Source organism: Miscanthus floridulus, chromosome 2, assembly GCF_019320115.1.
Source record: "Miscanthus floridulus cultivar M001 chromosome 2, ASM1932011v1, whole genome shotgun sequence".
NCBI classification, from domain to species: Eukaryota; Viridiplantae; Streptophyta; class Magnoliopsida; order Poales; family Poaceae; genus Miscanthus; species Miscanthus floridulus.
Genome location: NC_089581.1, coordinates 17,230,058 through 17,257,167, shown reverse-complemented (window position 1 = coordinate 17,257,167; position 27,110 = coordinate 17,230,058). Strand labels below are relative to the sequence as shown.

The following is a 27,110-nucleotide window of genomic DNA, read 5'->3' as shown; positions in this document are numbered from 1 at the left end:
CTAAGCCGGCGAGGTGGAGAGCAGGAACGCTGGCATGGACCTCTGCAGCAGGATGCCGCAGAAGGGGCAGAGTGTGACGGAGGCTGCTGACAGATCGAGCGATCCTCATCATGGATGGTGGACGCCTGCATGGTGAAGAACGACTCCGGCAACAGCTTATCGACCGTGCCTCCGCAGCACACGCAGTGCCACACTGGCTGCAAAACGGAGCACAGGATCATCGACGCCCTGCACAGCGATAGGGTGTGCCTTTCTCCGTAGACGGCTACATCAGACGACTCGAAATGGACTGGCGAAGAGCAGTAGGGGCAACTTTCTATATCAATTGGATGACAGATGATTTGTCAATTGAGATGGGAAAATGCACCTGCTTCCAAGATCTTTGATCTTCGATCTGATAGACTGCAGCTGGCTATGCACTTTTTCGTAATTCATGGATACCCAAGAATCCATCTGAGCAACCCCGACAGGAAACCAACGATTTTCATTAGAGGTACCATTGAACAAACATGCTGTCCGTTTCAGGACTGCGGCAAAGGTGAAACCCACCAGCCTCTCTTGCAGTTCTGTTTCACTCCTTACCAAAAGAGCGTTCCAGAAATCAGTTGTTTCCTCATTACCGTTTTGAGCACCAGGACCATGCACATTGCTGAGCATTACTTTTCTGCAAATTATGTCCAGTAAGGCTTGGGATATACCTAGAGGTCTATGTTTGAATAGGAGTACTTAGAAAGCAGCTATTGTAGTGTCTCAACCGTGACTTGAGTTCTTGGCGGGTTTCAACTCTAGCCTACTCCAATTTGCTTGGGACTGAAAGTCTATGTTGTTGTTGTTGTATGTTCAGTAAGTGTAGCTTCCGCAAGCTGACATAGGGCATCATGTCATGCATTGAACATGACGGGGTATTGATAGAAACACGCTGTGGGTCTTCCGAAAATAAAGCTGAGACCCAACTATGCACTAAAGTCTCCAGAAAGGCAGGTGCTGATTTCTTCAACTCTTGCAGCGCAGTTACAACATCCCATAACACAAGCCTCTTTTCAACATTTTCATATTTCTTCAGCGACCACAAAATGTTGGATCCCCACCACATAAGGTTACTTGAGGATAAGTCTGCAGACTGTGGACTGCAAATATCAATGCTCCTGTCTAGTGGAATACCAACAAATTGGCCACCGATCCAGATGAACTCAACCACTGCGCTTTTGTGTCCTGTTGTTTTGATTACCAAAATTAATTCTAAATGTTATATTAAAGCAAGGAAGATTTGTAGCACAAGAACCCAGTACTTTTCACAACGCATAAGTAAAATTACCTGACTTGATACATCTGGTTCAAAAGGTTCAGATCCAAACTGCGTACCTGAAAAACGACAGCCATCAATTGCAGCTTATGCATATCTCTTCACCGACAGTAACAATTCAGTTGAACAAAAAGATGTCGGATACAAAAGCCTAAGGCATACCACAGCAATCATCTGTTCTCCAGGTGCTAGTGTAAGACCATAGCATCGATCAGAGACTTCTGATAGCTGCATGCATATTGAGAACCCAATTATATGGGAAAAAAATTGGACATCAAGGATAACAAACATTTAAGTATCTACTAGTTTTACATCTGCTGACTCCCTTAGCTCTGGAAAATTTGAATGCACAAAAATTTCTTCAAGGTGGTTTTCATGAGAGATCCAACAATGTGCAGAATTATCCTAAAAGAAGAAAAAATGAAAAGCATCAGGCTGAAAGGCGCAACTTTCAAAATCTGAGTGATACAACTTCTCAGGAGGAAGAACAGAGTGAATTGTATAGTACATTAAGTTGAGCTAGTAAATTAATCAACAATCAAGAAAGATTTCAGCTTTTAAATTCATCAGAGGTTATGAAAAACAAGAAAAACAAACTGCCACGGAGAATACATCAAGCAACCAGGACACGCGAGCACCTGGGTAAAGATCGCATGGGCAGCCTCTCAACTGGATGTTCTACTAACCATGCTGCACCTTGGTACTCAAGTTGTTACAGGTTATATTTATCAAAATGAAACCAGACCATCAGATAGTGCAATAGTAAAAGAGGCTCATAAAGTTTCAGTAGTTAAACAAAGAGTAAAATGCACCATCAGTCCCCGAACTTGGCTGAGGGTGTTATATATGCCTCCAAACTTTGAAAATGCACACAAAATCTCTAAACTTACTAAGCATGTCATGTGAGGTCAGTCACCATATCTTGAGTTAATCTGCCTACGTGACACACTGACTGCACGATGACATGAAACGCGTGTGGGCACACATGTGAGTCACTGTCGACAAGATGCTCGGCAGTCCTCCGAGGGATATCTTACGAAGATAGATTGATCGACAGAGGTGCGCGTGATCAGAAACTAGATGGTGACACAAGACACAGAGACAGTGATTTAGATAGGTTCAGGCCGTCTGATCGACGTAATACCCTACGTCTTGTGTCTTTGTTGTATTGTATTGAATATCAGATGATTTCGAGGGGGTCCCTACCCGCCTTGTATAGTCTGGGGGACAGGGTTACAAGTCGGTTAGATTTAGATTTATTCGGGTATATGGTAAGTATTTACAAGGAATACGATATCTATAATATCCGAATAGATCCTTCTCTATCTTCAAGATTCTTCTTATTACCTTGCGGTGCACGCCGACTAGAGCCGAGCACCGTGGGCCATGATCTTATGGGCTAGGCCACCTTTGATGGTGCGGCCCATGTCTTATCTTATGGATATCGGGGGTCATATCCCCCACAGCTAGTCCCCGAGCGCCTTGTATCCGCTTGGCGACGCCGTCTTGATCGAGTTCGAGCAGTTTAACAAGAAGCCGATCAGTTTTTCTGACGATCCGAGCAGTGGAAGTCGAAGCCGACCAGTTTAACTGGTGAACTGAGCGGTGAAAGTAGGAGCCGACCAGTGTAACCGGTGACTTGAGCGGTGAAAGTAGGAGCCGACTAGTTTAACTGGTTATGAGACCTCGGACTTAGCCAAGTAAGGCTTGCCAGAAGGATGCAAGGGGCTCAAGATAAAATTTAAAAATTCTTCCCCTGAGAAGTGTATCCACTCAGACTCTGTCAATAAGGAGGGTAAATCAAGAAATAAGCACTACATTCACCGCTAGGAGAAGTGTAGCCACTTAGTCTCCGAGCCTACTGGAAGATAAAGAATGAATCTTATAACAGGGTCAAAGAAAAGAAGCCTAAAAGCTTGCCGATGTCATCTGACATGTGCGTATCAAGACCCAGACGTGCTGCCTAAGATCAGCATCCTGAACAGCATGGAGCAGCTTGATAGCACGTCGATGAGACGTAGCAAGATCCGACCACCAAGGGAGTCCCCAGTTTAGCTGACGACGCTTGCACGAAAAATCGGGACGCCGAGGAGTCCCCAGCTTAGCTAGCGAGCCCCAGCGTGGCTGACGATGAAGCGACGAACAATCCGACCAGTTGATTGACGAAGAATCGTGCACCGAGCAGCCCAACCAACTGATCGGCGACGCAGTGACGGAACGCCGAGGAGTCCCTAGCTTAGCTGGCGAGCCCCAGCTTAGCTGGCGAGCCCCAGCTTAGCTGACGATAAAGCGACGGACAATCCGACCAGTTGGTTGGCGAATAAACGTGCACCGAGCAGCCCAACCAATTGGTCGGCGGCGAAGTCCTTAAACCTAGCGGTCCGACCAGTTAATTGGCGGAGAAGTCCGAAGGCCAGGTGGTGCGACCACCGGGACGATGATCCTGCAATATATAGAATGGACAGTACATAGTGTAAAAATAAATATATGAACTCGGCAATGAAGACAACAGAGCGGAGTAGATAAACATTATGTTTGTATGAAGTGTTCATATTTTAAATATGTGTAACTTCCTGCCAGTTGGTTCTGTATCGCATCACCAGCCCAAACTCTATAGCGCGGAGTGGCTGGCACCCGTGTACGCGTAAGAGCACAGGCGTCGCCGAGGAGCCATTGTCGACCACCCATAACGCAGAGGGTTGACGTTCGTACACGTGTAGGAGTGAGATCGAGAACATGGCTGTTTCTGGTAACGCAAGTGAGAACGTGACTGGTCGGCGAGTTTACGGAGAAGACATTGCATTATGGAGCATCTTAAACACGAAGATATTAAACGTGGAGACATTTAATTATGGAGAATAACCGGAGAAATAATAATTGGAGAAGCATGGCGAAACTCGGAGAAAATAATTGGAGAAAGCTGTATTAAATGCGGATATAGGAGATGTACTTGGTTTTAGCCAAAACGTCTGGGCGGCGTCGATGAAATATCCCGGCCCTCGAGCTTTCCGGCCTGTCGTCGTGGCGGTGGTCGCGGTCGTCGTAGCGCCGTTCTTCGCGGCTATCAATATTGCGACGTGGCAGGCTGTTGGAGCGATTAGTCCAGACGACGTCGTTCTTACGACGCTGATCGGCGACTCGGGCGGAGTAATCGGTGTGTATGATGGCTCGGACGGCTCACTTGGTGAGCGTGCGTCACGTTTTATGCCGGCGGAGTGGGCTGTCCGCGATTTGCTTCCATGTTTTCACACGTTGATGTCACGGCCGCAAGGAAATTATCTCCATATATGCTTGATGCCATATTATGTGCGTGTGCACATGCAAGTGCCGTAGCAATCTGTAGCTGGCTTACATGTATATACGTAAGCACATGCAATTAGCTTTGCATGGCTCTAGTAATTGGCTTGCATTTGTGGCATGACTCTGTAGATTAATAAGTATATGACGATCTTGGCTTGTCGTGAAGCTCCGGTCCAAGGCAGACGTGGTGATGGCTTTCTCTGCACGCGTGGTCTTGATTGGATATGCTGGAATACTCCCATGCGGATGCCGCGTTTTGGGCGTTTCGGGCTGCCGTGGAGGCCGAGCTGCCGGGCCAAGCTGGATATCTGGTGCCGGCTAGTAGATGGAACGAGCTCATAGGGTGTAGATCGATGCTGTCGATTCGAGTCCACCGCTTTACTTTCGTGAACGTCGATTGCCGTCGCAGGTTGCCTCGAATCATGGAGCCCATGACCGAAAGCAAGTCGCCACTGGATGTCGAGTTATTGCAGACGACGTTGGTATCATGTACCGCTTTTACGATCTTCCCACCGGGTTCCGCATGGATCAGCACGCAGCTCATATCTGATGCGCCAACTATCGACAAAAGATGCTCGACAGTCCTCCAAGGGGTATCGTACGAAGGTTGATTGATCGGTAGAGGTGCGGTGATCAGGAACTAGATGTTCAACAATATCTTTCGATCGAATAAGATGCCTGAGAAGTGGAGAATAAACATATTGGTACCAATCTATAAGAACAAGAGAGATATCCAAAGTTGTACTAATTATCAGGGTTAGATGGAGAGGCAATCAAGGTCGCAGCTTCGTAGTGAGGAGCCATGGCACTAATGCCCAAACATATCTAGCAGTATAATTAATATAGAACTCTGCAAAAGTAAGGGCAACAGTGGACTTGTTTGGTGCTTCAAAATGTAAACAGGATCTAATTATTGTGATAAAACATCAAACAACAATAAGAGACCGAACATAGCATTGTAGACATCAAAGTATCAAACAATAAGCTGAAGTAAAAAATATAAAAAACAACAACTTCATTCAAAATCACACCTTAACAGACACAACAAGTACTATTCTTCAATTCCGCCAATGGTCATGGCCTTGTAATTGTAGGTTGTAAAAACTGTGATATCAGATTACTCGCTTTGTTCTAGTGGCTATGTTATGCGATTGTCCTTGTTTTAGTGGCTTCAAGGTTTGGCGCCCCATATTTAATGAAATTTCAGCTGTATCTGATGATCTAAATATTCATCTCACCCTGATAAAAACTAAAACTGCACATTGCACACGGTGAGGATATCGTAACTGAACTGACAACATAAACACTAGGGGTGGACCCAGCAAAGGATATCGTGAATGAACTAGACAAAATAAACACCAGGGGTGGACCCAACAAAGAGACATGTATGCAGTATGTACTCATGTCCAGTCGAACAATGGAGGACCCAGGCAATCTAGTAAAGGGACATGGGTGTACACATGTACACCCAATAATTTTTGCAAAAAGTTAGAAGTTAGTAGGCATCAAATAGCAAAATAGCTTGAGGTTAGAGTTTGTGAACTCAATTTTTTTTAAAAAAAAATGAGAACTCGGTTTCGCACAACAGACAGGAAAGAGAAAAGGGGTGGGAATACCTGGTGGGCCCTAGCCTCACCACCTGGGGTAGGGCGGCGGCGGCAGTAGCCCACCCAGTCGTTGCAGACAAAGGGAGGGAGGGAAAGAGCGAGCGCATGTGGTGTCGACGGCGAACGGAAGAAGGAACGGAGGGAGGGAAGCGAGGTGGTGTTACACTATAAATCATTTGCTAAAACATGTCATAAGCATCGTGTTTATGTGTTATTGCATATAATATATAGTGTAGATCAATTTCCGTAACTTAAAACGATCAACAGAAATGCATAACGAAAGTTATTTTCATAGTCATGTTATATCACTTAGGGTTAAAACCAATTTTTATTAAGCAAAAATGCTATGGAACATATATGTGATACTTGAATAAAGTTTGAAATACAAACTTTGTAGAGGACGATGAAATACCCGCGGTCGAAAAATGATATCACTAGCTAATATTTCTAATAGCTTGGAAATCGAATTTGAAGCAAATCCAACTCAAGACTTAGTCGATTTCTCAAGTCTGAAAACTAATTGACAAAGCTATGTTTGGTATTTTTTGTAGAGAAATTGGGTTAAGGAGTGGTGTTGTATTATGGCTTGTTTTAGTAGCCTAATATACCCTTTTTATGTATAGCAAAGGTGGTTTGGCGATTGGATCAACGTTTTAGATTTTTCAAACGCTTTAAAAAACGTGCATGGCACGTTCTTGGTCGGGTTCCTTGCGTGGGCGTGGTCACCGTGCTCTTGAGCCATCGTCGGCGCGCCGGCCGCGCACGCGCACGTGTCTGGCCGAGCTCGGCTGGCCACGGTGGCCGGCAGCCCTCGCTCGCAGTTGTTCCTCCTTACTGCCACGATGTGCGCTGCCGCTGGCGCCACTGTTGGTGCCTCTAGGGCTGCCCACGTCGCTCTGTCGCTCGGCTCTGCTTCGCCAGATGCCATCATCGTTTTTGCTTGGGGTGTAGTGGCATCACATGACCGTAGCCTCTGCCGCCAACACGCGCACGTTCCCTCTACACCGTGTCGTCACGTCGAGTGCACTACGCGCACAGGGCCACGACACCCCCACGTGCACCTACTCCGCCTGGCATCCATGTCCCACCAAGGTGGCACAGCGCCCCTCTACTCACCGTGCCACTATCGTTGCTGCCCTTGCTCTGCCCACGCGTGTAGCCATCCTCAGTCATGCCTTGTCCTCTTCTATTAAGTGGAAAATGCCATGCCGTGCTTCCCAACCACCGCCGCCTTGAATGGTGTTGCGTCGGCCCGACCGAGCCACGCCAAAGCAAACCACAATGCTTGGTCACCTCTGGGGTAGTTGCGCTTGCCTAAGGCTCAATTGGGAACCTAGCTACGCACCAAGCCCGCCCGCTGCCACAGCCGTGCGATGCCGAGCTCCAATTTGGAGTTTTCCCCATCGTGGGTCATCTTATGGCTGATTTCAAGCCACTCCAGAGCACCCCCTTTACCGAGCTTTAGTATCCAATTCCGTGGCACCGTTGTCTTTGCCTTGATTCCCTCTATCCCCTACGCACCCCACTTGTACGGTCAGGAGCTCCCTCCACCACGGTCCATCGTCGGGCTTGCCATGTGCACGTGGCCGGACGCGCCTGGCCCATCCCCGGTCAAGCCACCACCACAGGTAGCTGTGGGGTGAGTTTCTGATGCCCACCCATTAGTTCTATCACCTCGGTTGTACCTAGGCTCACTGGAACACAGCTGTCGCCGCCATAGGGTGTCCGCCGCTGTGGAGGGAGCTCCTGACCGTGTCCCCGCTCATCTCTTCACCACCCATCGATTCGCATCTGCTTCTAGGTGATCATCGACTCCTTAGAGGGTTGGGGAGGGGCCCGGATGGTCTGGTGGGGCGGGGGTGGTCGGAGGACCGGCTTGTGGTAACGAAGCGAATGGGGAGGGGCTTATTTGTAAAGGAGCAGTATGTAGGAATAGTGTTGCAGACCTCGGGGTGAATCATCGGTAGCTCAAGGGTGTTTTTGCGAAGATGCCGGCGCGCATGGGCCTTCCCGTCGTGGGCCGTTTCCACGCGGATGGGACACGTCCCGCGTGGGCTGAGCCTGCGGGTCACGCGTGTGGGCCCGCCGCTCGTTAGTGGGCCGCGCGGGTTGAATTTGGTTTTTGTTTTTCTAGAAAATAGGAATAGTTTTATATTTTACATTCTAAGTTGAACTTTGGAAATTAATATCAATTCGTATAAGTATCCAAAAATTGTGAAATAAATTCTGTTAAGTTTCTAAAAATGTTGTCTATCTGATAGTATGGTTAGTTTATACATGTCTATGTTAATGCTAAGGTCTATTAAATCATTTGAAAGTGTTAATGATATTTAGATTAATAATTGTAGGAATTTTTGTGGCAAATTGGTAATAGCTTTGGCCATAAAATTTTTACAGTAGGTTCATTAGATTATTATTTGCTCACTATAATTTTCGTAGCCCTAGAATAGGTTGAGAAATATAGTGGCTAAGTACTCCATGTTGTAGTATATATATTAAATCGGTGATAAGAATAAGGGTGCCTTTAGTTGTTAAGATAATACGTGAAATGTTTCATACCTGTTTAGTGGGAATAATAGGTAACTTAGCGTCTTAGTCATTAGAGCTAGCTTAGTAGCATGGTAGATGTATTCTTATTTTTAGAGTTGATGTTGCTGTATTACTAAGTGTTGCATCATCATTTCATGCATGTAGATAACGAGTTGGTAGAGTTCATGACTTTGGGCGAGTAGGAGTATGAGTAGATAATCAAGGAGTATGAGGAGGAGATCCTCGTCCAGGAGGGAGCCTCAAAGCCATTAGTTGCTGACTTTGCTGACACCCCGTCTGCCTAAGGTAAGCCTCGGTGCATAACCCTTGTTTTGAATAATCACTAGATATATATATGTGATGTGCATTTATGTTATAGGCTTATTGTTGAAACTACATGCATAGATATACCTACCTATGAGTCCTACTAGCTTAGGTTGAGTAGCTGCTATGCTTAGGTTTTTTGGTAGCGTGAGTAACCTGTCGTTACTCATAATAGGTGATTATTATTATCACTCTTATGATTAAATGGTGAAAGAAAAAATGGAGACCGGGCAAGGATATGGTATGGGTATTGGTGGGTGTAAGGGGTTGTGTCCCATGGCCAACGGGGCTTAGCTTGGTTACACTATTTTCCCTATCCATGTCGGTTAAGGACCGGCCATTGCATTGGGTTCTAGGCAAGTCACAGACTTATTATCCTGAACACATACTTGTGTATGGGCGTAGGAAGGCACATTGCTCTCTTGTCATGGGTTCTGGCTCTTTTCGGACCGACTGATTGGAGGCAGGGATTGTGGAGGTCTAAGCACCGCACTAAGTCCGGGACTCTAGAGCAGGGGCTTGGAGTTCAAGTTTGGACGGTGTCGGTGTTTCGTACAAGCACCGACAAGTAAATTTATAGTGATGTGCGTTAGGCCCGGATGGTGCGCTAAAGGACACAAGATTTATACTGGTTCAGACCAAATGTCCCTACGTCTAGTCTGTTGCTGCTTGTGTTATTAGCACCAAAAAACGGTTTATAGTAGGGGGGTACAAACGATCGAGAGAGGGACTGGTCCCAAGTCTCTGATGGAAGGGTCGAAAGGAGGCCAAGAGCTTGGTAGCAGCTTGACTATGTGTGTTGTGTGTTGTGCCGTCAAAAGTCGGTCCCTTTGTTGGAGGAAGCACATCCCCTTTTATAGATGAAGGGGACGGCTTTACAAGTGAGAGGTCTTGGGTGTGTACGCTACCTAGCCTTGTTGTTCACGTCTACCAAGCCTTATTGTCCATTCTGGTGGGTGCGAAAGGATGATAAGCGTCTACAATACTATCGATGCCACTGTAGAATGTCAGGATGGCTACAGAGTACTGTCCCACGTAGGGTATGGACTCTGGTACAGTGGTTTTGACTTATGAGCCTTGCCTAGCCTTGCTCCACACGCCTTCTGGTTCCTATGAGTCTCTGTCGGAGGGACGCTAGGTCGGGGTCCAGAGTAGCGCTGTGGGCAAGGTCTTCCAATTGGAGAGGGTGTCCAGAGGCTGAAGCAAGCTCTTTCGATCTGGTGGACCCAAGGGGCTGAGAAGCGGATGCCACTCCCCTGTGATCATAACATGGCGACCGCACATCCATCATTTGTGGAGGATGCGAGTCCTTTCCTGGACCGTAGTGGTTGTCACATATCTTCGTCGGGTTCCATGTCCCAAAGCTGAAGGCGGCGCCTACAACTCTACAGGGCGAAGAGCATGCACCCGCAACACTTTTTAGGCCCTGCTATGCCCAGAAGGGTCTAAAGCACCCATCCCGTCGTTCCCTGATAGTACTTTTCCTGTCGGGGCATAAGGTATGGTCCTTGAAGCCGCGGTTGACCCGCATGTCTCGTCCTGCCCTGTACTTATCATCATGAGGGAACGGGGAGAGGTTGTCAGGCAAGATGAAACCAGTCCTTGGACATTGAGTGAGGCGAGGTTCGTCCTCGGACGTCGGGCGAGGCGGAGACCAGTCCTTATCCCTTGGGCGAGACCGAGCCCGTCCCTTGGGGGTTGGGCGAGGCGGAGTCTATCCCTCAGCCCTCGGGCAAGGCGGAGATGGCCTAAAGGCATCGGGTGAGGTGGAGACTAGCCCTTAACCCTCAGGCGAGGCAGAGCCTGGCCTTTGAGGGTCGGGTGAGGCCGAATCGATCTCCCTGGTCTTAGGCGAGAGGCGTCGTTGCGCTCCTATCCGATTGGAAGTGCAACGATGTTTATCAATTCTCCCTCATCGGGTACCCCAGTATTAGGTCCCCGATAGATGGGGACCTAGACTCCATAATAGGAAGGTAGTGGGTTGGTCTTGCTTGTGCCTAGGGTATAAGCGGGGCGTGTGTTTTAGGGTACCCAGCTAGGCACATTTATTCATAAATCGTCGGGTAATCCGGTATGACTTGTCTACAGTCTAGCACTATAGTAAGAACTGGAAGATAAAAGGTGGTGAAATGGAACTGTTTGCTCAACTCTTGCTAGAAAGTAGAACATGTGCTTACATAGAATGGTTAGTGTCGGTGTTTCGAGTAAACACCAACGAGTAAATTTGTGTTATTGCGGGTCTGGCCTGGATGGTGTGCTAAAAAGACGTAAGGTTTATACTGGTTCAGGCAGAATGTCCCTACGTCTAGTTCGTGGCTATTGCTCATGTTATTAGCATTGAAAAGTTCGTAGTAGGGGTTATAAACGGGCGAGAGAGGGATAGGTCCCAAGTCTCTGATGGAAAGGTCAAATAGGTGCTGAGAGTTTGGTTACGGCTCAGCTATGTGTGATGTGATGCGTGATGTGTTGTATCGATCCCTTTAGTGGGGTTCCCTGCCTTCCCTTTTATAGGCCAAGGGAGAACAGCGATTACAGATGGGAGAAAAGAGGAAAACTAGAGGAAAAGGAAATCCTTCAATGACGCCGAGTCTTCCTTTTCCTTTGTTTGAGCCCCACTAACATGGCAGGCAGGGACAGGGATAGCTCCATGCTAGGCATATGTCTGCTGACCCTGACAGGGCTACGCTGGGCATCTGTCCACTGATGATGCCATGTTCTGGCATTGTCAGTGAGTTGTCACATCCCATCCCGCCCCAGTGGGTGGCACGGCGGACCAAGGTGCTGATCCATGGCCATACAGGGAGCAGATGGCGCAGTGACCACACATCCATTACTATAGGTGATGCGAGTTCCCTCTTGGACCATAGTGGTTGTCATGAGCTTCCATCAGGATCCATGCCCGAGGGCAAATGGCGACGCCCACAACATTGTAAGGCAAATGTCGGCGCCTACAACACTGTTTTGGGCTCTGTCATGCCTAGAAGGTCGCAAAGCACCCTTCTTGTCATATCCTGATGGTACTTTCCTGTAGATGTGTAGGGTACGGTCCTCGGTATTGTGGTTGACTTGAGTGCCCTGCCTTATCTGCGCGCATCGTTATGAAGGAGTCACACGTAGATGCCGGGCGAGGCGGAGCCAGCCCCCAGACATTAGGCAAGGCGGAGCCGACCCTTGGATGTCGGGTGAGGTGGAGCCAACCCTTAGACATTGGGCGAGGCGGAGCCAGCCCTCGGGAGTCAGCCTGAGGCAAAGTCAACCCTCGGGGTCAGGCGAGACGGGGCCCATGGCCGCAGCGCCCATTAAGGTGGAGCCAACCCTCAAGGGTCAGACAAGGTAGGGCCCATCGTCTCGGTGGCCGAACGAGAAGTTACCCAGCAAGTAGTGTAGTCACGCTCTTGATTGTGTAGATGAATCAATGTTGACGGTCATTAGCTCCTCTTCGGGTACCCTAATATGGGTCCCCGACAGTAGCCCCCAAGCCCCCTGGCGATTCGAGTAGAATTGCCTAGGGGATTTTTTGACTTGCCAGTGGGTACGCTTGAGCGCACCCGGTGGGTGTATCCCCCGAGCCTGTGGAGGAGAAGGATACTCATTCAGAGGGTTTTCCAAAAGAGAGGATTCTAAGAGCCCTGGCCCTCTATTGTTACCCATGGCATGGCCTGAAGATGGTGATTTCTTCTTCACCGAGGTCGAACCCTTCACAGGTATGGTCGTGAGATTTGGTGGTTGTTCAGCTGGATTGTTTGATTGGGGTCCCAGTATCCCATTCATGGGGATCCGGTTAGGGTATGCCTGACTAAGACTTAATCATGGGCCAAGATGCCCATGGCGCTCGTGTGCCTGGGCGCTGGCTGCTTGCGGGGCCTAGCTCTTTCCACTGTTTGTCGTAGGGGTGCTTGGAGTGGCTGTTGGACCCATTGATGGGCCAACCGTTGGACTCTTAGGCCTAGATGGGCTGTAGATGCACTTTTGATCCATATTCCTCTTAGTCATAATGAGTTCTTGTTCGTCCGAGGAGACGAAACGTCCGACGAGTTTCCCAAAGGAAAGGATAGGGATTGCGTGCGCGTATCCCATGGCGTGACGTTGTGGCAGATCATGGGAGGCATGGAGATCTAGGTGGATGGGTGGTTTCCTCGCATCCGTCGCCCCTATAAAACCAAAAGGTTCCCCCTAGGGTTTCATACTTTGCCTCTTTGCCTTCGCATATTCCACCTTCATCGCTAATCGCCTAAGCTCCCCGCATCCACATCTTAGCTGTCGTCAAGTTCGTATCCACCCACCCCCATCTTCCAATGGAGCCGTGGTGCCGCTCTGAAATCACCCTCCAGCGCTTGGAGGGCCTTGTCCGCCACTCTGCTCTCTACACGTGAACCACTGCCTAGGAGTGACGGCTGCCCAGCGAGGAGGATGTGATGTTGCCGCCTGACGGCTACGTCGTCTCGTTCGCGTGCTTCCATGAGCGTGGGTTCGCCACCCCCACCCATATATTCCTTCGAGGACTGCTGTACTATTACAAGATAGAGCTATAGCACCTCAACCCCAATGGGATCCAACACATGGCGGTGCTCGTCGCCCTATGTGAGGGATTCCTAGGGATCAGCCCCCACTTCTTTGCCGTCACCCTCTAGAAGAAGAGAAAGAAGAGGTAGGAGCTGAATATACCGATGGGATGCGCCAGCATCCAGCTTCGGAATAACCAGGTTGGCGACTACCCGGCAATGCGGCTATCGACCTCCAACAAGGGGTGTCATTCACATTGGTTTTATCTCAAGAATGATGCCGCCGCCCCCTTGCCGGAGTTTACCGAGCACTTAATCGAAGAGGCCCTAGATTCATGGAGGAAGTGGGGTGTCCTAGAGAAGGACAAGAAGAGGATCCAGGCCCATCTCACCACCATTCGCTTCCTAAAGGAGAAGGGGCTAAAGGGGTTGGGAATCATCGGTGCCTACCATGCGAGGAGGGTGACGCCACTGATGAGGCACGCGCTTCCCCTGTACAAGATGGCGCCCGAGGGCATCATTCGATGGGATAATAATTGCTGAGGAGGCGCTCTCCCCCTCCGAAGTTGCGTAGCGCATCAAGGAGGTGATGGAGCCTTCTTGGGATAGCGTGGGCGCCCCTCTTGATTTTGTGTACCTGGTGCTAGGGCATCCCCTGATGCGGCCGGAACCAGGGTACATTATCCTTGTAAGTTTTCTCTTCCTCGTGCCTTCTTCTTCAATTGAACTTCCAACCCCTTGATACTGACATTGAGATTAGAGGACCAGTCAAGGGACTTCATCCTCATGGATCTCCTGGCTCCATTGCTGAGGGATCCATCCATGAGGGAGGCAAACCGCGCTAAGGTCAAGTGATAGAGGAAAGCAAAGGAGGACAAGAGGAAGAAGAGGCAGTAGAAATTGTATGCACGTTAGCAAGGGGAGGAAACTGATACTGATGACAACGACAATGAGGAAGAAGATGATGAGGTAGTTAATGACACCGAGCGTGATGGCCTAGAGAGCGAGGACATGCTAATAGGCACCCACTCATCCTTGTAGGGGTTGGGACCTTTCTCATTTCATGGAGGGGAGAGCATGTCCGCAAGGCCAGTGAAGACGGGCTAGACTATCGGCCTACCCTCAGAACTAGTAGGGGTGGGTAGATCTGTTGCTACGCCCGAGGTACCAGTAGAGGGGGGTGGCCCTACCACTGCGCCTCAAGAGCTAGTAGGGGCGGGTGGATCTGTTGCCACACCTGAGGTGCCGACGGAGGGAGGTGGCTGCGCCCCATGCCCCAAGAGCCAACAAGGGTGAGCGGGCCTACCGCCGTGTTTGAGGCACCAGCTAAGGGGGGTGCCTCCGCGATCACCCCCAAGATTGCAAGGGAGGCGAGCCCCTCTACCCAGGAGCAGGGGGTGGGCTCAAAATGGCGCCGCCCCAACGAGGTGGAGCAGGGACCTAGGGGTTCATCCACAAAACGTATCAACCGCCCAACAACACCAATGTAAGTCACCAACTCCTCTATTTTCTCTGTTTTTTCTCTGCTTTCAGCATGACTTATGCTTTTTGTTTCTTGCAGTGTCTTGAGATAGGTCAACTTTTTGGCGCTGGCACACAAGAAGAGCGTCGCCCTTCAGGCGAGGCGGCTGCCGTCGGCTGACGTCGCACCCATTTCAGGCAGGAGTGGTGCCGGTGCAACTGTGTCGCTGGCCGGTGAAGCACCGCTCATGGTGGCACCTATGGCCTCGATGGGACAAGCGAGCATGGGGGCTGAGGGAGCACCCTCGAAGGTTGCTGAGGAACCAGTGATGGAGGTGATTCTACTGCCGATGTTGGAGCAGATGGAGCTGCCACTCGCGCTTGTGGCACCAACTGCGGTGGGCGCAACACCGCCGGTTGAGGCCCCACCAATGCAGGCAGAGCTGGCAGCGACTGTGACAAGCCAGGTGTAGCCGAATGTAGCCATGGTGGTGGCCGAGGAAGCGGTGCGATCTGTGCCATCGGTGGCCCAAGTGATGGCTCCCGACATGGGCCAGATGGAGGGGGACATGGCCAAGGGGTCCCCGGACGTTGTGGCGGTGGTGGAGAGGACCAGCGGGGAATCATCCCTAGCCCTGACCTCGGGGGGCAGCCATTCGCCCACACAGGGCAAGCCCCTGCTCTGGTGGATGAATCCCTAGGACCCAACATCGACACTCTTTTCCCTCGATGATGCCACTAAGAGCATGGAGTGAGAGAGTCTTAACGAGGGGATTATGTCCGTGCTATCAGCCTTGGATGATGCTAGGGGCATCCTGTGCGAAGTCATCATCCCCACTGGCTAGGTATTCACTTGACCTTGCCTCTCATCTTCTTCTTTCTTCATGTATTTTTGTGTTCTAGTATTTATCTTTTTTCAGTCCCTTAACGCTCTTAGCTGGGAGAAATTTTAGTTCCTTCACGAGCAGAAGGAGAACTAGGACCGCCTCATCGAAGAGGCCTAGCTACGCGGGGAGGTGACTATCCAGCTTGCTGCCGCCCAATAGAGGGTGGTTGAGCTAACTCCCCTTGTCGAGGAGGTGGAGAGTCTCTGACTGTGAGAGACCGAGGCCCGTCGATATGAGGTGGAGACCGAGAGGGCGTTCGGGGCCCTATTGTGAGGGTGCGGCAAGATGAGGAGGAGGCCGCCAAAGTTAGGAGGGAGCGGGACCAGTTGCTCCAGAGGGACGCTGAGACCTACCAGCGGATCCTCGACCTCCTGGCCAAGGCTAAGAAGGAGCAGGACCTGAAGCTAGTTGCCGAGGAGAAGTTCATAGCCCTAGAGTGGAGGGAGAGTCAGGATGCCGAGGCAGTCGCCCGATTGCATAAGGAGTGAGACAAGCTACTCTAGACCATGGGGAGGCTCCGCTCGAAGCATGGCATGGCCCATGAGGAGTGCGACTAGGCCGTCCGAGAGCGCGATGAAGCATAGCAAAGGATTGGCTCCCTCAAGGCTAAGCTCAAAACCGTGACAACCCAAAGGCTGGACGCCAAGGGCGTCTTTGCCGGGCTAGCTATGGAGCTTACCAAGGCGAGAAGGAACGTTCAGGCGGAAAGCTATGAGCTCGGTCTCCTGAGCACTGCCCTTGGAGTGGTCTATGATGACCTAGAGGTGGTGCGGTCAGAGGGGACTAGCTCGCTTGCGGCCCATGCCGTCAATATCATGGCATGGGTGCACCAGCTCGAGAGGGACGCTCTTCACGCCGGGATCACCCAAGCCTTTGTGATTGCTCGTTCGCATTACGCGAATTGCATCGACTTGGAGATGATGAGCCTCGATTTTGCACCTGGCTATGAAGCCTCTGAGCTGGACGAGATAGAGATGGCGGTGGCTCCTCTTGCATGAGACCTAGCAAATAGAGTTAAAGACATAGTTCTCCCCTAGAGGGTGTAGTTAGTCATATAGGTTAGATGAACATTATTATAATCTGTGGACAAGTGCTGACCCTTATATATCGTAAAAACAAATTCGTAACTTTGTTTTGTTTAATTGAACTTGTTTTCTTCCCTTTTTGTATGCGAAAAAGTGGCTCATGTATTTCGACCCTTCTGTTCGTTAAGACCATAGGGCCCAAGGTGTAAGAGGAGAATTTCGATCACGCTGGTGAGCAAAGACACCATAGCTGCCGAGGCATAGGCTTTTTGCAGTCTGACCAGGGGTGCTCAGTTGTTCATTTCCAGAAACCTTGCCGCTATGCTTAGCATGAGGAAGAGGTCTAACACGGCGACTATTTCAGAAAAGGTGTACTCATACCTTTATCAGCCCCCGTGTGAGATGCGACCCTTTGCCGTTGCTGGGGTTCGATGTCATTGAAAATTGAGGAGAGGATAGCAAAACTTAGTAGGAGAAAGCATCTCTTGTATTCACATGTACCCCCTCCCTAGGATCTTAGCTATCGTTCTATGACCATGCGTTCAGTCTCCTCGCAAGTCCAACTTTCCTTGAGCCCTCGCGCGTAGCGGGGATTCGGTCGAGGGTTGACTTGTTTTTGTGACTGTCACCCCGTCTATAGTTTCTACAACCAGAGGGGTTTAGTTAATGTCACTTGCCTTGATGGCTTGAGTGATGTGCTCAGTGAGCTCGCTAATGGGCATGTTTGAACGAAATCCAGTTCTGTCACTTGTGATGGGGTCGGCAAAGCCCTCATGTGGGATTCCGTTGCTCCTTAACCCGGCTTCCAACAGATTCCCCCTCAATGCAGATTCTATGGGCTTGGCTAGAGGTTTGAATCAAATAAGAAGGTTGAGATGACCTTGTCTGCTTCTAGACAGGACGGGCAAAGGCCGCTGGGCTCATCTGCATTTCCCCCTAGCTTTTGTTCGACGTGAGGCAGCCTTAGACCCAGCGTGAGCCAGCCTTCAAACCTTGGTCTCTCGATCTAGGATCGGATGGCTCGAGCCCCGAGCCCCAAGCCCCGTGGGATTTGGTAGGGCTCAGTCTATTTCATGCATCACCCTATCATCGGTTTTTGCAAATTGAGGGGCTGAGTTAACGACACTTACCTCGACAGCTCGAGTGTCATGTTTGGTGAGCTCACTATCGAGCATGTTTGAGTGAATCTAGGTCCGTCATCCACTGACGGGGTTGGTAGAGCCCTCATGTAGCATTCCACTACTTCTTAACCCGCCTCCCGGTAGATGCTTGAGCCATTCGATAGGTTTGGGTGGCCCGTTGGCCTCTCCTCGATGGAGATTCTATGGGCTTGGCTCAAGATTAGAATCGAACGAGAAAGGTTGAGATGTCCCTATCCGCTTCTGAGTGGGGTTGGGCGAGGCCACTGGGGCTCATCTCGGTTTTTCTCCCCTAGCTCTGTTTGACATGAGGTGGCCTCGAGCCCTTCGTGGGCCGGCCTTCGAACCTTGGTCGGTCACCGCTCATATCGAATGAGATGACTACCGCTTCATGACGCTACGTGAAGCATTGTGATGCAGCAACTACATATGCAATGCTTGGGTGTATGGGGTGAATGTATGAATGAATGAAAATGGATGAATGGGTAAATGAATGAATGAGAATGGATTATCATATAATTGAAAAGAAAAAGCAGGGGTCGGTAAAGTTACCTCGATGGATCCAGAGACGGATTCAGGGAGTTCTTACCGGATATGTCCGTGCGGGGTCTGGATCAGACGTTCATGACTGAGCCGGTGTAACCTACATGGTTTATCCTACTACTCCCTATCTATCTCTCGACAGCAGCCTGAGCCATTCTATCGACTTGGGTGACCCGATGGCCTCTCCTTGATGGAGATTCCATAGGTGGACCCTCCAAACCCTTCCCGAGAAGGTGGAGGCTAGAGTTTGATGTGCGGAGACAAAGGCTCTGATCATGCTGGTGAGCGGAAAACACCATAGCCACTGGGGCATAGGGTCCTAGCGGTTCGACTAGGTTCACTCAGAGCTTGTGTCTGGACACCCTGCCTCCAATTTTTAATGTAAGGAGGGGTCGGTCACAGAGAATGTCTACTGGGTAGACACTCCCACTAGCCCCCTAGTGATGTCCGACCCCTTGCCGTTGCTAGGGTCAGAGGCTGGGAAGCGAAATTAATGCATAAAGTAAAGGTACTTGTCTCTCGGCAACGGCCTTGAGCCATTTGATCGACCTGGGCGTCGATTTTACCTTGGTGGTAAGAGTGATGGGTTCAGGAAGCCTCCATTGGACATGAGCGAGGTCTTGTCTACTCTCTTCCCATTTCTCGACAATGGCTAAGCCATCGAGTCGACTTGTGTTACCTGCTAAGACAAGACATTCCTGTGGAGATAAAGGATGAGATCCTCTTGTGTAAGAATTTTTAATTAGGCAGATGAGCCAGGCAGAGAAATTTGTAACAAATGGTCAAGCTTTCAAATTTCACTATAGCAAACAACTTTTTAGCTCTTCTCGCCTTTTTGTATAAAGAGGTTAGCGCATTTCGACCCTTTCTGCCGTTAAGGTTGTAAAAGCTCAGAGTGCGGGTGAACCAATCCTAATCACACTAGTTAGCAAAGACACCATAGCCGCTAGGGCGTAGGTCTCCCTCAGTCCGACCAGTTATTCTCAGAGTTTATTCCCATAAACCTAGCTCCATGGTCTTAATGTAAAAAAGGGGGGCATGCATAGAGAATGTTTGCTAGATAAATGTGCTCATATCAGCCTTCGAGTGAGGCCTGACCCCTTACCATTGCTGGAGTCGGATGTCCCAAAAGACTAGGGAGTTTGATAACAGAACCAATAAGAGAAAATATGCATTTATTAAGGGTAAAAGTGATGTAGCTGCTCGATGTTCCAGGCATTGGTGAATACCTTGCCCTCGATGGTATTTAGCTTGTAGGCGCCTAGCCGGAGCACCTCCATGATGACGTATGGTCCCTCCCATGGCGGGGAGAGCTTATGGCAGTCCTTGTTGCTCTAGACGAGGCAGAGAACTAGGTCTCCAACGTTGAAGGCCCGACCCCACACTCGACGGCTGTGGTATTATCATAACACCTGCTGGTACTTGGCCTAGCAGAGGAGGGCAACATCACGCGCTTTGTCCAGCTAGTCCATGGCGTCCTCGAGGGATGACTCGGCTCCTTGTTCATCATATGCCCTAACCCTTGGTGCTCCATAGTCAAGGTCGGTTGGGAGAACGACTTTGGAACCATAGACCATGAAGAATGGTGTGTAGGCGGTGGCCTGGCTGGGGGTCATCCTTAGACTCCAGAGCATCGAGGGAAGCTCAGCGACCCATCTCGTGCCAAACTTGTTCAATCGGTTGAAGATCCTAGGCTTCAGGCCCTATAGGACCATGTCGTTTGCGCATTCTACTTGCCTATTCATTTGGTGGTGTGCTACGGAGGCCTAGTCAACACGGATGTGATGTTCATCGCAAAATCGGAGGAACTTCTTCCTAGTGAACTGCGTGCCATTGTCCATGAAGATGGAGTTCGAGACTCCGAAGCGATGGACAATGTTGAGGAAGAATAGCACGGCCTGCTCGGATTTGATCACTGAGATTGGCCGAGCTTCTATCCACTTTGTAAACTTGTCTATAGTGATAAGCAAGTGGGTGTAGCCCCCAGGCACTTTTTTGAGAGGTCCAACCAGATCGAGCCCCCAGACTACGAACAGCCAGGTGATGGGGATCGTCTGGAGCGCTTGGGCCAGTAGGTGAGTCTGCCTGGCGTAGTATTGGCACCCTTCATAGGTGCATACGATCTGCTCGACGTTGGCTACCACAGCAGGCCAGTAGAAGCCCTGTCAGAACATGTTTCCAACCAACATTCTGGGCACGCCTTGGGGACCATAGACCCTACCATGGATATCGCTCAGCAAATGCTTCCCCCATTCGATAGGGATGCAGCGCTGCAGGATCCTAATGTGACTTTGCTTGTAGAGTTCGCTCTCCACAAGAGCAAAGGACCTAGAGCGACGCATGAGCCGTTGAGCCTCTGTCTTATCTATCGATAGTGTATCACAGAGGAGGTAGTTGAGGTAGGGCATCCTCTAGTCGATCAGAGGGTCGGACTCTATCGCTAGGTCCTCTTTAAGCTCCATGACTTCAGGGCCAGATGGAGCCAATGGTTGGTCAGCCCCCAAGCCTAGAATGGGTGGACCATCGCCGGCCTATACTGACCCCTCGTAGTGAACTAAGGGCTTGCTTTGGTCATTGGTGAAGACACCCGTTGGCACCGGCTCCTAGTCGGATGTTGCCTTTACCAGCGCGTCAGCCGCCTCTTTGAGGCACCTCGAGATGTGGTTGAGCTCGAGGCCATTGAACTTGTCCTCTAGCTAGTGGACTTCTTGGTAGTATGTAGCCATCTTGGCATTGTGGTAGCTTGATTCCTTCATGACTTGGTCGACGACCAGCTAGGAGTCTCCCCGAACGTTAAGATATCAGATGCCCAACTCGATGGCGATGTGTAGGCCATTGATGAGCGCTTCATATTCGGCCACATTGTTGGAGGAGGAAAAATGGAGGTGGACCATGTACCTCATGCGTACCCTGAGGGGTGACACAAAGACTACCCCTACACCAGTGCCCTTCTTCATCAGTGATCCATCGAAGTACATCGTCTAGTACTCTTGGTCGATGACCGCTGGTGGTATTTGGACCTTGGTCCACTCTGCCATGAAATCAGCCAATACCTAGGATTTGATGGCCATTCAGGAGGCATACGCAATGCCCTGACCCATTAGCTCGAGCACCCATTTTGCGGTTCTTCCCATGGCATCCTAGTTTTGGATGACCTTGCCAAGGGGGAACGACGTCACTGGATGTGACTCAAAGTAGTGACGTAGCTTCCTCTTGGTGATGAGGATGATGTACTGAAACTTCTTGATTTGGGGGTAGCGGGTCTTTGAGTCGGATAGGACCTCGCTGATAAAGTACACAGGGCACTATACTTTGAGGGTGTGCCCCTCTTCTTCCCGCTCCACCACCAGGGCGGCGCTGACCTCTTGCGTGGTGGCCACAATATAGAGCAGAAGGGGTTCTCCATTGATAGGAGGAACTAGGATCAAGGCCTTCATCAAGAGCAGCTTGACCATGTCAAGTGCCTCCTGGGCCTCGGATGTCCATATGAAGTGGTCGGCCTTCTTTAGATGTCGATAAAGGGGGAGACCTCGTTCGTTGAGGCACGAGATGAAGAGGTTGAGCACGGCGAGGCACCCTGCAACTCGCTGTACTCCCTTTATGTTCTAAATAGGGCCCATCCTAGTGATGGCTGAGATCTTCTGTAGGTTGGCTTCGATGCCATGCTCGGAGACAATGAAACCAAGCAGCATGCCCCTCGGGACCCCAAAAATGCACTTCTCGGTAGCACCCAGTTTTAAAGACAAAACCAGATACACACTATATGTGAGCCCAAGAAGTCAGATCTCACATATAGCTACAAATAAGGGTAATATCAATAGACAATGCTTAAATATATAACATATTAGTATAAAGAATATAACCTCAGAGTATAGACATCGGAAAGACAACTCCGATCTTCAGGCGAAGACTCTGAATCCACAGGGACAACTGACTGGTTGACCACAATCCTAACTAGCAATCTGGTACCTATGTAGGATTTTTTTCCAAATATGTGAAATATAAAGCAAGCGTAAGTACATATCGTACTTAGCAATATAACATGGGGTTCATGAGGCTCAAAAGGTTGACACTAGTTTATTGTGATTAGCTTTTATTAGGTCATCTGTTTAAGCAATTGAGTAGCAACGAATTTATCATAAGCCCATAAACACATGATCAGGTAAACATGAATAATGAATAGCATAAACAATTAACCATTAGTGATCATTTCTATTCCATAAGGGTTCTAAGGCTGCTCGTGTCCGTGAGCATGGCTGTTATAACAGTTTTACACTCTACAAAGGTTGTACACTTTCCCTGTGAGTCATGATTTACCCTTTCGCCCGAGGTGATCAGCCTCTTGACCCACTACCAAGGAAGGTCGGCAGGGTTCACTATGAAGCCTTTCAAAGGTTCGTCTAACAAGTTAGGACCGCTAAGGTTTCCCCATCAATAAGCATAAACCCCCCTCCAAGGAGTGACTAACAAAGTGCACCCTCTTGGTAGGCCAAGATCATACCTATCGGAGCCCCTCTTGCACCATGAAGGTAACCACTAATAAGCTAGAAAAGGTCCTCATACTGAGCTAAAGCTAGAGCCATATAGCTCTCACAGTTGTACTATAAGTCCCGGATGATCACTTATAGATAAGTCCTTAGGGAGAGGAATCTAGAGCATTTAGAAAGTAGATAAACACTCCAGCCCCATGTTTCCATGTTGCTAAAAAGTCATGTTTTAATATTTATTGCATATACCATCAGTCAAGTTACAAGATCATGGTTTTGGTTGTGCACTAGCAATACTACCTAGTGCAATAACCCAAACGTGTCAAGGTATAAGATATCAAATATCTAGGATATCCTTATTGGCAACAAGGTATACACATGCAGTATGAATTAAGTGATTAAAGGTGAATAGGTAACAAGGATGGTTCCATGCTATACTTGCCTTAAACTCAGATCAGATCTTCTTCTGGTCCAAATCTTCCAAGAACTGCTTCTAGACTCACCACGTATAGCTCACCGACTAGACTTGATCATAGAACACCACACAAGCATCCAAATAGACATGCATAACATACATACATAGCCATATTAGAACAATACACCAACTAGTGTAAAAAGGATTTGAAACAGATCTATGTATTGCTACGAACACACAGACGCGGGGAGCACGCTAATCGGAGCTACGGTTGAAAAGATACATCTACCAGAAGATTTTGTTTATAAAACAGAAAACCATAAGCTTTATTTATTTTATTATATAAAAGCATGTATATGATATTTCAGAGAAAATACTCAAGTTGAATTAAGTCAAACTTATATTTGGTTTTAACAATCGAAGTGGAATTTATTACATTTTATCTAGTGACATAATTATTATTCAAGTTGGGATTTAAACCATGAAATTCTAGAGATTTTGACATTGATACTAAAGCGTAGGTCACGTCGTTATGAAACCAACGCAACTTGAACGGACTAAAAATGAATAAGTTATTATTTAAACAAGATTTCCTTTAGTTAAATAATAGATTAAATCTACCCATGAATTTTAAGTATTGAAAACATGCCTAACAATAGTATAAACATGTAGACAACATAAATACGGTCCTAACGCAATTCGAACGGGTCAAATCAGAGTTAAAATGATAAAGTTATGGCCTAAACAAGTTTGATGGCATTTATGTAATTGATTGAACTCAAATTTGAATTTAAACTAATTAATTCTGAATTTTAAATGCTAACTGGACTGCAGGCACTAATACTCAAAACTCCAGGGGCTAAAACAGAAGAAAACATGACCAAAAAGAAATTATTTTGAACTAGCATGGAGCGCGGGTTGAGTTCTAAAAACTATAGGGACCTAAGCGCAAAAAGGGCGCGCAACTGACTACGGTTGACCCGTCGTGGCTAACCACGCGCCATGCGGTAGCCGCTAGTTGGCGCGGTGTGCCACGTGGCATGGGCGCGCATTGATGCGACGCAGTGGGCTGGGTCCATGGGTCCACGGTGGACCGATTACGTAACCCTAAAGGGGTAAGCGATCTTGGCCATCCACCGCGCATCCGACGATGCCGACCGGATGGGAGCAGCGGGCCACCAGGGAAGAAGCACACGACGGTGGCGCCATGGTTGGCAGCTCAGGAGCTTGCCGATATGGCGGTTTAGGGCATCAAACGCGACAAGAAGGGGACGAGGAGGTTTAGGAGCTCACCGTGATTCGGATGGAGGAGGTCGCAGCGTCCGGGAGGCCTCCGAAGGGGTGGTTCGATGGTGGCGGCAAACTAGAGAGAGAGAAGGGTGTGGGCGAGGATGAATCCTAGCGACGGGTTACCAAATTGAAGAATCGAGGATACCTACGGCACCGGGGGGTCATAGCGAAGCTCATGGGTGCATCGGCGTCGTTGATTAGGCACCGGAGCAGTGGGCTACGGGGCGGTGGTGGTGAGCTTTGAGCGGCGAACAGAGAAATGGAGAGAGAGGCGCTTGGTTTGGGGCTTTATAGGTCAGCGGTGCTGTGGTAGATGGAAGGGAAGCAGGGCGCTCGAGCGATTGGTCACCTTCCATGCGGGCGCGGTGGACCAGTGGCTTGTCATGCATTGCTTGCGCCATCGTCGGGGCGAAGGAAGGAAAGGAGTGCCGGGGGAACAAAGGAAAGGGAAGGGCATGAGCGCTGATGTGCGGGGCCAGCGGCATAGCGAGAGAGAATGGAGCGAGCGGGCGCATGCAGGCGCGGACGTTGTGGGCCATGGTGCCGAGCTGAGCCGTGCGGTGCGCCGAAGCAGGCCGCGAGCGAAGGAAGGCGCGGAGCGGGCCGGCACAGAACAGGCCACGTGCGGAGCAGGCTATGCGGAGGAGAAGGAAGAAAGGGGATGCGCGGCTAGGCCACTGAGCAGGCCAGGCTAAGAAGGCGCGGAGCAGGCCAGGCCAGGAACGTGGGCCTTTGGGCCAAAATAAGAGAGAAGAGGTTTTTCTTTTTTTTCCAAATCCTTTTTCTTTTCTTAATTCAAAACAAATTTAAATATGAACCGAATCGAGTATACTTATGATTAAAATACACTTTTTAATTCAAACATAATTGAACAAATTTTGGGTAAGTTTTCTGAGAATAACTTTTTAAATTCTTTCATTTTCTAATTTTCTTTTATTTTATTTCAAAGCCATTTTTAATTTCATTTACAAAAGCAATTTTAACCATTTTGAATTTTCAATCAAACCCACTCAACCAAATAAATCAAATGCAATGGCATGTATGCTCAAACATGTTGCTACCTTATGATGAATTTTAATCTAATGAAAATTTTTTATTTCCCTATATTTCATGTGCACAAAAATTCCAAATTAAATCTTTTTTGGTCCATTTCTAGAATTTCAAATTTTAGGGTGTTACAAGTTTGATGTCGTTTGCTCAGAGTTTTGCAAAGGTCTGCTCAAGATCGACTACGAGGTGGTCAGCCCATTTGGACTTGACCACGATGTTGTCAACGTAGGCCTCAACGGTCCGCCCGATGAGGTCCCCAAAACACTTGAGCATACAACATTGGTATGTAGCCTAGTGTTTTTTAGACCAAACGACATTGTGACATAGCAGAACAATCCGAATAGGGTGATAAAAGATGTCGTGAGCTGGTCGGACTCTTTCATCATGATTTGATAGTACCCGGAGTACGCATCGAGGAATCAGAGGGTTTCGCACCCCGAGGTAGAGTCAACTATTTGGTCTATGCACGGCAAAGGAAATGGATCCTTAAGCATGTTTTGTTAAGACCTGTGTAGTCAACACACATCCTCTATTTCCCACTCTTCTTTCATACAAGAATAGGATTGGCTAACCACTCTGGATGTACACTTCCTTGATGAATCCGGCCGCCAAAAGCTTTGCGATCTCCTCGTCGATGGTCTTGCGTTTCCCCTCGTCGAAGCGACGCAGGTGTTGTTTCACCGGCTTGGAGCCTAGGTGGATCTTCAAGGTGTGCTCAACCACTTCCCTCGGAATGCCTAGCATGTCCAAGGGTTTCCACACGAAGATGTCTTTGTTGGTGCGGAGGAAGCCGACAAGCGCGCTTTCCTATTTTGAGAAAAGTGTGGAACCAATGCGCACCATTTTGCCCTTGGTGCTCCTGGGGTCTATGAGGACCTCCTTAGAGCCTTTTGCTAGCTCAAAGGTCCTGGTTGACCGCTTGGGGTTGGGTGACTCTTCGGTGACCTCTTGCCTGAGGGCCACGAGTTCTCTAGAGGCTACGATCGCTGCGGCATGATCGCAGCACTCGACTTTGCACTCGTAGGTGCACTGAAAGGAGGTGCCGATGATGATGACCTCGCCTGAGCCTGGCATCTTTAGCTTAAGGTAGGTGTAGTTGGGGATGGCCATGAACTTCGCATAGCATGGTCGTCCTAGGATGGCGTGGTAAGTTCCATGGAACCCCATCACTTTGAAAGCTAGGGTCTCTGTCCTATAGTTGGATAGACCCCCAAAGGTGATGGGCAGGTCGATCTGCCCAAGTGGCAT

At 49.1% G+C, this 27,110-nt stretch overlaps 1 pseudogene; it reads right to left on the bottom strand.

The window, feature by feature from the left end:
- LOC136536156 (uncharacterized) lies at window positions 1–27,110 on the bottom strand (annotated as a pseudogene).